The 11,498-nt window shown below is 33.6% G+C and overlaps 1 non-coding gene across 1 annotated transcript; it reads left to right on the forward strand.

The window, feature by feature from the left end:
* The first annotated feature begins 454 nt into the window (after positions 1-454).
* On the forward strand, positions 455-561 carry LOC139860708 (small nucleolar RNA R71). The gene has a single exon (XR_011763334.1). It is a non-coding gene; the product is annotated as a small nucleolar RNA R71 (small nucleolar RNA).
* Positions 562-11,498: the final 10,937 nt, after the last annotated feature.

Below are 11,498 nucleotides of genomic sequence, written 5' to 3' on the forward strand. Positions count from 1 at the left end.
TCTGGTTTTGATTGTAGTTTGGTTTTGGCGGTTGATAATTATTCTGATAATTATTTCCAGGCATTTGGTTTATGTATGAAACATTCTCTCTTTGTTCCATTGTTAGTTCAATACTGAGACAATCTTTTGTTAAATGTGGTCCTCCACACTGCTCACAACTAATTCGTATTGAGTGTATATCCTTAGTCATCTTTTCCATTCTTCTCTCGACAGCATCTATCTTTGCAGAAATGGAATCTAAGTCATGGCTAGAATCGGCTCTAGCTGCTTTAGATGATCTAACAATATCCTTTTCTTGGTGCCACTCATGTGAGTGGGAAGCAGTGTTATCAATAATTTTGTAAGCGTCGGTTGCTATTTCTTCATAATGGAACCACCAGCTGCTATATCGATGTCTTTTCTTGTAGTGATGTCGCATCCTTGGTAGAATATTTGTACTATTTGACAAGTGTCTAAACCATGTTGCGGACATCCTCTCAATAACTTTCCAAATCTTGTCCATGCCTCATATAAAGTTTCATTTGGCTTTTGTGTGAACGTAACAATTTCTCCTTGAAGTCTTACGGCTTTAGATGCCGGAAAGAATTGTTTAAGAAATTTTTCAACTAAAACATCCCATGTATCAATCGCCCCTTCAGGTAACGATTCCAACCAATCTTTGGCTTCTCCCTTTAAAGTCCAGGGAAATAACATGAGATATATCTGTTCATCCTCTACTTCTCGGATTTTAAATAGAGTGCAGATCCTATTAAATGTTCGAAGATGTTCATTTGGATCTTCCTTTGGCGCACCACTAAATTGGCATTGATTAGTCACCATGTGTAGGATTTGTCCTTCGATTTCATAATCTGGCGCATTAATGTTAGGTTGAGTAATTGCGTGACCTTGGCCAGTGCGTTTAGCTCTCATTCGGTCTTCCATACTTAGAGGTTCCAGATTCTCCATAATTGAATTTGTTGAATCTGAATCACTATAGGATTCTGATTTAATGGTTGGTTCCTCGATAATCTCCGTTTGAATGATTGGTGGTTCCGGAGGAAAGATTAATGGTTCAGGATCTCTGAATTGTCCCTGAATATTCTCCGGATTCTCAATTGTGAGGTCGTGTTCAAAAAATGGATTATCGGAAATTTGAATTGGAGTACTTGGTCGACTGGATGACGATTCTAAAGAAAAATCAACGGCGACAATATTTGCTAGATGTCTTGATCGAGTTACAGGTGGTGAACGTACAAAAGGTGGTGAACGTTTTACTCGGTGCATTCACTGAATATCCTATTAGTTATAAAAGATAAAAATTATTTAAGTTATCAAATTAATAGACTTTTCTGCTTTTGCCCACGTTTTGAATAGCCAATAGATGCAGCAGGGAGCCAGAACCCTTTAAATCGTAAGCTCACAACTCAGCCACTAACAAATCCAACTATTACTACGAAGCAGAAAATTTGGATGTCTATCAATTTAACCACTTAAAATAATTTTTTCGTTGAAATTTAAAGAAATTTTAGAGAAGGAATAGAAAATTCTATGTCCTAAAAACTAGATCGGCGAAAAAATAAGAAAGAAAAAGAGCGCGTCGGAAAACGTCGAAAAATAAAAAGTCGAAAAATAAAATAAGAAAGTAGCGCGTCGAAACGTAAAAAGGAACTAAAAACTAAGAATTAAAAGTTACGTCTAAAGGTATTAAAGCTTAAAGGAATTCTATATCCAAAACGGCAATAACTTAAAAAGGTACTAAAATATAAAAATGGCGTCGCAAAATTCTAGAGCACCGAAATCTTAATCTAAAGAAAAAGCACTTAAGGGATTTTACGGCAAAGCCTAAAAATCTAAAAATAAAAATAATTATGGCAAAAACTATGACTTAAAAACTAAATATGAGTGAAAAATACAAAAATTACGCTAAAACAAATAAAAAGATACAAAAATATAAAAATAAATTTAAAGTTGTAAAAAGTACAATTTTTATAAAAACATTATTTTTATATTAATTATTTTATAAAACTATTAATTTTATAATTTAATAAAACTAATTTATCTAAATAATACAAATTAATAAAAACTAAAACTTAAATAATAAATAATTAAAAACCTAATTAGGATTTTATAATTAATAATAATACTCTGTAATGATTGCTGTTGGAGTCAACTGTGGCGTGTCAGAGACCCTCATGCGATCGCATGAAAATTTGCCTTCGGGCTCATGCGATCGCATGGGCTAGGGTTTCGGGCCAGTATATGGGCTGCTACAGTACGGGCAGAGTAATTTTATTTTATATTTTTTTTCTGTTTTAATAAATAATGATATAAATAAATAAAAACTTAAAAATTAAAATAAAAATAAAGAAACTTTATAATTCTATATATATATAACAAACTATTAAAAATATATAAATATTTTGTTTTTCTTTTTATATTTTTGTATATTTAAAACGTATTTTTACAAAAGCGTATTTTTATAAAAGTAAACTAAAAATTAATAAAAATCTTTTTTTTATTGCGTTTCGCTTCCGGCGTTTAATCTTTCCCCGGCAGCAGCGCCAAAAATACTTGATGTGTGCGAGGTGCACTAGGAAATAGTATTATTTTTGGCAACGAAATACTATTAAATTCGATACAATTTTACACAAGATATTTATTTATTTATAGAATGGATATACCTAAACCTTGCTACAACACTTATAGGCAGTGTACCTAATCGTACAGTAGGGTAGTTTTTAGTAAGTCCGGTTCGTTCCACAGGGATCTCTAAAACAAGCTTAACGCTATATTTTTAAAAACTATATTTGTAAAAATACAAAAATATATATAAGTAGTATTATTATTATAAAAGGGGGTTTTTACCGTTTAATGACCGGTTTGTCGATTTTAAAACTTAAGTCGCAGTTAAAACCTAATGTAAAATATTAAAAATAAATAAAACTTAATTTAAAGCGTAAAGTAAATAACGATAATGAAATTGCGATAAATAAAAGTGCGATAAAATAAAATTGCAATAATTAAAGAGTACGATAATTGAAAGTGCAATTAAATATAATGACAGTAAATAAAAGTGCGATAATTAAAAGTGTAATTAAATATGAAATATATAAATTATGCTTATTTAAACTTCCGTAATCATGATGTTTGACGTGTTGATTTTAGTTTTATTACCATGGGTTAATTGTCCTTTGTCCTGGATTATTCGATATGTCCATACGGATTTGTCCATAATAGTCCATCAGTCATAAATATAAAGTGCGAAAGTCTTCGTCAAATTATTCTTATTCCCGAAGTCAAATATTCCAACTAATTGGGGATTCGAATTGTAACAAGGTCTTAATAGTTTGTTTAATGAATACACCAGGTTATCGACTGCGTGTAAACCAAGGTTTTACTACTTTGTTAACAATTACACCAATTACCCTTGAATGTAATCCACCCCTGTTTCAACAAGTCTATTAACTATTAATCCAGTTCCGTGTCCGGTAAAATGAACAATTATTGGTATTTATAGATATCCCGCCCACCTTGCCCAATCAAGCGTATGTGGTCATATATAAATACGTCAAATTATAAGTCTATATATTAAATTAACGAGGTATCATTTAGTTAATATAAAACCCATTAATAGTCCATAGTCTAATTTCCACAAGTGTCGTTCTTTTATTCAAACCCCAATTATGGTACAAAGCCCAATTACCCAATTTTAAATATTTTAGCCCAATATCATGATTACTTCGGCTTAAATAAGCATAATAATAACTTAGCTACGAGACATTAAATTAAAAATAACATTAACCATAACTTACAGTGATTAAAAATAGCGTAGCGTTACACGGACAGAATTTTGACTTACACCCTTACAACATTCCCTAACATACCCTTATTATTAGAATTTTAAAATTAAAATTAAAATTAAAATATAAATATATATATATATATATATATATATATATATATATATATATATATATATATATATATATATATATATATATATATATATATATATATATATATATATATATATATATATATCTTATGAGTGAGTAAGAAGGAAGAAAAAGATGTGTTTTAGGTTCGTGCAAAGCCTGCCTTTTATAGGCATGTGGCCAGAAAAAGGCCTCCATGCGATCGCATGGTTTTATAACTGCCAGGCCATGCGATCGCATGGCCTGCTTTTCCAGCTCACATGAGCTTGTTTCTTCTGCCGACGGTTTATAATAATATATATAATATATAAATAATTTTAAGAATTATTTAAATATTATATTATATTCGTGTGCATAGTTGACTTGTAATTTTTAGTCCGTTGTGTCGAGCGTTGAGAGTTGACTTTGGTCCCGGTTCCAGATTTTCGAACGTCCTTGCGTACAATTTAATATCTTGTATTTTGCGTTTCGCGTCTTGTACTCTTGTAATTTTGAGACGTTTCTTATCAATAATTGGAACCACTTTGATTGTACTTTGTACTTTTGAGCTTTTTGGTCTTTTGCGTCTTCAATTCGTCGAATCTGTCTTTTGTCTTCACCTTTTATTATTTAAACGAATATCACTTGTAAATAGGACAATTACAACTAAAAGCTTGTCTTTCTTGAGGGATAATGCTATGAAATATATGTTCGTTTTTAGCATTATCAACAGTCGATCATCAGAGTGTGACAGTCAATCGTTGGTGTTGTAGAGACAGTTGAACGACTGTCTATAATAGTCGACTGTCCGTGTAGAGACAGTCGATCGACTGTCTATGACAGACTACCTACTGTGTTATTTTGGGGAAATTTATGCTAAGTGTCGATTTTTAGCCGTTATGCTGCTTGTATGTCTAATTTTGATTAGAGAAATATACTAACTTAGTTTATGTTGTTCCCAGGTGATTAGAACAAGGATAATGCTCAATAGATAAACATTTGAGCCATTACTGATAATCGGTGAGTGGGAATGTCTCCGGGTGTAGTTTATAGTAGAAAGTTGTGCTGTTAGGATTTACCATTGTTAATTGTCTTATGTAGTATTTGTAATGCTGTAGAATTGCTGATTATACTGTAAAGTGTAGGGTTGCCTTGCGTTAGCTAATAGCCATAGTAGTTGAGTTGCTTGTGTCTGTTGCCTGGTTGTGCCATTTGTTGTTGGAAGCTCGATTGGTCAGGTTCCCCTCAAGAGGTGAATCTAGAATGGTTAGGTTCATCTCAAGGAGGCCAACCTCGATTGGTTGGGTTGGGCCATGTGGACTACTGTTTGTTGAGTATAGTTCGGAATAACGTATTCGTTGCGTGAGGATGGCTATATTAGAGGTTTAGTAGTTAGGACTATCGGTAGGCCCTGGCCTGATAAGCTAGCGGTTGAAGGCCCATACAAGCCGCTGGTGTCACGACCCTACTTTTTCCGTTATCTTTTCCGTTAATTATTTAACGACCGTTAACTGTTATTCGTACCACGTCATTTCTATGACCTATATTATTATTTTTGTAATAATATATATATTAATTATTATGTGTTATGTAAATATTTGTATTCATATTTTTAAGTTATACGTTTCTACGTGTCGCGGATTTCTATCCGGTGAATCTTTTCGGTTTTTAAATCAACGGTCGAGTTTTTGGGATTTTTAAATCCTAAATATTTTAAATATGATATTTTAAGATCATATAATTAAATATAGTATTTATATTTATTTTTTCGTCGCGTAGTTGTTATCTCTCCGATATTCTAATCGCGTAAGCGTGTTTTCGCGTTTCGGGTTTCGTTCGGGAATTCGGGCCACAAGTTATTTAACTTTTATCAAAATTGGGCTAGTGGGGCCCACTCCACACACCCCCATCGGCCGAAACCCCTTAAAGGGGGGGAGTACTTGTTTTCCCATTCTATTTTTCACTTTCACATTTACAAAAATTCCCTAAACCTAAATCTTATAATTTTCTCCCAACTTCTCCTTCCCCTTGCTCCCTTGCCATCGCACATCATCACCAACATCATCATCCTTCATCAAATCAAAGCTTGGATCATCAATTGTTATACATAAACGCGTTCTACTAATCACCCTCTACACGATTCTATCACTTGTTTCTCGATTAGGGTATAAACCCTAACCCTAGATTTTTAATTTTTCATTACTTTTCTGTTTTTGATGCTTATTTTGATAGTATGTTAGTTACATGTTGTTGTTATGATGATTGTATGCGTAGAATTGCTCAAATACACATGTTTTCGGTTTGATTTAATTGGGACAGCAGCTTTTTTGTTCTTTTCTGATATTGTAACTGTTATAAAAGTGAAAATAAAGTATCTAGATGAGTTCCTCTCATCAATACATTAATTTTAGACTCCGGATTCATGTCGTTTCGATTCCCGGAGCCCTAGATATGATCAAAATGGTATTTTGTTAAGATTGAAATGTGATATTGATATGAACCAGGTTTGGTCCGACTTTGTGACCATATTTGGAGTCCTTAGAGTGTACTAGTGTTTTAGGATTGATGATGGGATGAACTTTCATGTTCGGGTCATTAAATCCGAACCACGGATCACCGGTTATGGCTAAAACACGTTTTTGAATGAATTGAAGTTCCAAGTGGTGTAATGGCTGATCATCATGACTTGTGGACTGTTCTTGGTGTGTTCTGGAGTGCATCAATGTATCGGGTGGTTTGATTAGGTGGAGATATATATAAGGCTCGCCGAAAACCGACACCCGGGGCTCAAGATACGACCCGATGAACTCTTGATTTAAAACTTATGGTTAATAATTAAACTTATGACATAAATAATGATTTTCATTATTATTAAATTACTTATGATATAAAAAGTAATTATTATAATTTAAGACTTATGATATATATTTATTATATCATTTAATTATTACTTATGATTTAATTAACATTTCAATTAAACTTATGATTAATAATACTTTTATTATTAATGGAAAATACTTATGATAAGTATTAAACTTATATTATAAGATTATTATTATAAGACTTATAATAAGGATTAATTAATTATTTAATTATTATAAGGCTTACTTATTATTTAATTATAATTTAATTATTAAATACTTATGATTTAATGATTATAATTAGAAACTTATGATATGATTTAAAATTTATTATTAATTAATAATACTTATGATATGATTTAAAATTTATTATTAATTAATAATACTTATATTATGACTAATATTTAATTAATTAATTAAATACTTATGTTATATTAATTATATCATTTAAACTTATATTAACTTTAATAATTCATTTTAATTTAATTAAACTTATGTTATGAAATAATTATACACATTTAACTTTAATAAACATTATAACTTACATTATTATTATAACTTACACTTTTAAAATTAACGTTGACTATGTTTGACGAAGGTTGACTTTTGAGTTGACTTTCGGTTGACTTTGACTTTCAGTTGACTTTTGTTGACTTTCTAATTAAGGAAACTTTCCTAACTTATAAACTTTCCAAAAATAGCAACTTTCTAAATTTGGAAAGTTTCCAAAAATAGAAACTTTTCTAAAATAGAAACTTTCCAAAAATAGAAACTTTCCTAAAATAGAAACTTCCCAAAAATGGAAACCTGCTAAAAATAGAAACTTTCTAAAAATAGAAAGCGTGTGTCCGTAAGCTATTTCGATCAAACCGATGCATGCTGAGTATTGTTCTATGTCTACTTGCAACATGTACAATAGCTATCATACTAAGACTTAACCTAAGTTAGTTATTTATATCGACATGCTTTATTTATAGGTCGGCGTTGTGATCATTCCTGATCACTGTACTCGTTTGTTGTTCGCTTATTTGTGTTGGTTACTTCGTTACTATTAAGGTGAGTTATAGTCCCGTTTTTACATACTTTTCAAAGTATATTTTTAGGATGTGATTACATGCATTTTATTTCACGTTTAGACACAAGTGACAATTAAATTTAAATTATTCATTGTGAGTTGGACAAAAATATTCTCTAGTCTGGTAACTGTAATCACTGGTTTCTACTGGTGAACGCGAATCCTACGGATAGATCTATCGGGGTTGACAACCCCATTCCGAGCTAGTCGCGCTAGCAATTTATAATCGAAATATTTAGTACTTCGTATTTTGTTGTAGATACACTGTCCGGTGTTTATCATTTATTGTGTTTGGAAAGGGTAAATAAAGGGTTAAGTGGTTACCAGGTGGCTCATTGTTAATGGAATAATGTTTAATGTTTTCTAACATTTTTAAATCTTGTAGTCTAAAATTTATTCAATTATTTAAACCTATAATTCACTCAACCTTTGTGTTGACAGTTTACTCGCATGTTTTCACAGGTACTTGAGCTGTTTAACTTCACGGTCCATGATTTTAACTGGTTCTTCTAAGAATTGTAGTTTCTCGTCGACTTGGATTTCTTCAAGGGGAATGGTGAGGTCTTCCTTTGCAAGACACTTCTTAAGGTTTGAAACGTGAAACGTATTATGATCTCCGGCGAGTTGTTGTGGTAACTCGAGGTGATAAGCTACCGGTCCAATGCGTTCAATGATCTTGAACGGGCCTACATACCTTGGGTTCAGTTTACCCCTTTTGCCGAAACGTATTACACCTTTCCAAGGTGACACCTTAAGCATAACCATGTCACCGATCTGAAACTCTAATGGTTTCCTTCGGACATCGGCGTAGCTCTTTTGGCCACTACAGGCTATTTTCAATCTCTCCTTGATTTGTACTATCTTCTCAGTAGTTTCGTGTATGATCTCGGGACCAGTTAAACGTCGATCTCCTACTTTATTCCAACAGATAGGGGATCTACACTTCCTTCCATACAATGCTTCGAATGGTGCAGCTTTAATGCTCGCATGATAACTATTATTATACGAGAATTCTGCTAATGGAAGATATTTATCCCATCCGTTTCCAAAATCGATCACACATGCCCTGAGCATGTCTTCAAGAGTCTGAATTGTTCTTTCACTCTGCCCGTCAGTTTACGGATGATATGCGGTGCTCATATCCAAACGAGTTCCCAGGGCCTCCTGTAGTGATTGCCAGAACTTTGATGTAAATCTACTATCACGATCGGATATAATGGAAATAGGTATTCCATGCCTTGAAACAATTTCCTTTATGTATAATCGTAATAGTTTCTCCATTCTATCCGTTTCCTTAATAGGCAAGAAATGTGCAGATTTGGTGAGACGATCAACTATTACCCAAATGGTGTCATAACCCCATGCAGTCTTGGGTAACTTTGTGATAAAATCCATGGTAATACCGTCCTACTTCCATTCTGAGATTTCTGGTTGTTGAAGTAACCCTGACGGCTTCTGGTGTTCTGCTTTGACTTTGGAACAAGTTAAACATTCCCCGACATATGTTGCAACGTCTGTCTTTAAATTAGGCCACCAATAATGCATCTTAAGATCTTGATACATCTTTCCAACTCCAGGATGTATCGAGTATCTTGTCTTATGTGCCTCGTTCAATATCAACTTCCTTAATCCACCCAACTTTGGTACCCATATACGTTTTGCAAAATATCGAATTCCATCTCCCCGTATAATGAGTTGATTCTCATACTTCTTCATTGTTTCATTTCCTATGTTTTTCTTAGTAAGAGCTTCTTGTTGAGCCTCTTTGATTTGTGAGTTGAGATTCATGCGAATTTTTATGTTCATCGCTCGTACTCGAATTGGCTCTCGTTCCTTTCTGCTTAGAGGGTCAGCCACTACATTCGCTTTCCCGGGATGATAGCGAATCTCACAATCATAGTCATTTATCAGCTCGACCCACCTACGTTGCCTCATGTTCAGCTGTTTTTGATCGAAAATATGTTGAAGGCTTTTATGATCGGTAAACACAGTGCATTTAACCCCATATAAGTAGTGTCTCCATATCTTCAATGCAAACACTACTGCTCCCAGTTCTAGATCATGCGCCGTATAATTTTGCTCGTGAATCTTCAATTGTCGGGATGCGTACGCAATAACTTTCTTTCGTTGCATAAGGACGCAACCAAAACCTTGTCGCGAAGCATCACAATATATCTCAAAATCATCGTTCCCTTTAGGTAACGATAAAATAGGCACCATAGTCAACTTCTTCTTTAGTAATTGAAATGCACTCACCTGCTCAGAAGTCCATTCGTACTTCTTCCCTTTTTGCGTTAACGCTGTTAATGGTTTAGCTATTCGGGAAAAATCTTGAATAAACCTTCTATAATAACCGGCTAAGCCCAAAAATTGACGTATTTGTGTTGGTGTCTTAGGAGTCTCCTATTTTTCAATGGCCTCAATTTTAGCTGGATCAACCTGAATTCCTTTGCTACTAACAACATGGCCAAGAAATTGCACTTCTTTCAACCAAAATGCACACTTAGAAAATTTGGCTTATAACTGTTTTTTTCTTAACAATTCTAATACCAACCATAAATACTACTCATGCTCTTGCTCATTTTTGAAATAGATAAGAATATCGTCAATGAAAATGATAACAAACTTATCTAGATACGGACTACAAACTCGATTCATAAGGTCCATGAATACAGCTGGCGCATTCGTCAATCCAAACATCATGACCAAAAATTCGTAATGATCGTAGCGTGTCCGGAAAGTAGTTTTTGAAATATCTTCTTCTTTGACGCGTAGTTGATGATAGCCCGATCTTAAGTCGATTTTCGAATAAACACATGATCCTTGCAGTTGATCAAATAAGTCGTCAATTCTCGGTAGTGGATACCGATTCTTGATAGTTAACTTATTTAATTCACTGTAATCTATACACATTCGGAAGGATCCATATTTCTTCTTGACAAATAAAATCGGAGCTCCCCACAGTGAAGTGCTCGGTCGAATGAAACCACAGTTCAGTAATTCTTGTAACTGGCTTTGTAATTCTTTCATCTCAGATGGTGCAAGTCTGTATGGAGCACGAGCCACTGGTGCAGCTCCTGGTACTAGATCTATTTGAAATTCTACAGATCTAAATGGAGGTAATCCCGGTAACTCTTCCGGAAAGACTTCAGGAAAATCTCTTGCCACAGGCACGTCGTTGATGCACTTCTCTTTTTCTTTCGTTTCTACTTTATTAACATGTGCTAGGATAGCATAGCACCCTTTCTTCAAGAACTTTTGGGCTTTCAAACAGCTAATGAGTTTTAGCTTTGAGTTACCCTTCTCTCCATAAATCATTACTGGCATTTTATCCTTACGAGGAATGCGAATGGCCTTCTTGGCACACACAACTTCAGCTCCTAAATCAATTTTAAACATTTCTCCGGCTAGATTTATTTTACAATCACGGCAGATTTTATCGGCTTTAATTAGTTTACCATTAGCTAACTCAATCATGTACTTAGCATCTAGAGGTAATAATGAATAATTCAATTTAGCGTAAAAGTCTCTACACATATAACTTCTATCGGCACCAGTATCAAATATAATAGATGCTGATAAGTTATTAATGGTAAACGTACCCGTAACAAGCTCCGGGTCTTCACACGCCTCTCTAGCATTAATAATAAATGCTCTTCCACGTGCAGA

This window comes from Rutidosis leptorrhynchoides, chromosome 7 (assembly GCF_046630445.1).
Source record: "Rutidosis leptorrhynchoides isolate AG116_Rl617_1_P2 chromosome 7, CSIRO_AGI_Rlap_v1, whole genome shotgun sequence".
In the NCBI taxonomy this organism is placed as follows: Eukaryota; Viridiplantae; Streptophyta; class Magnoliopsida; order Asterales; family Asteraceae; genus Rutidosis; species Rutidosis leptorrhynchoides.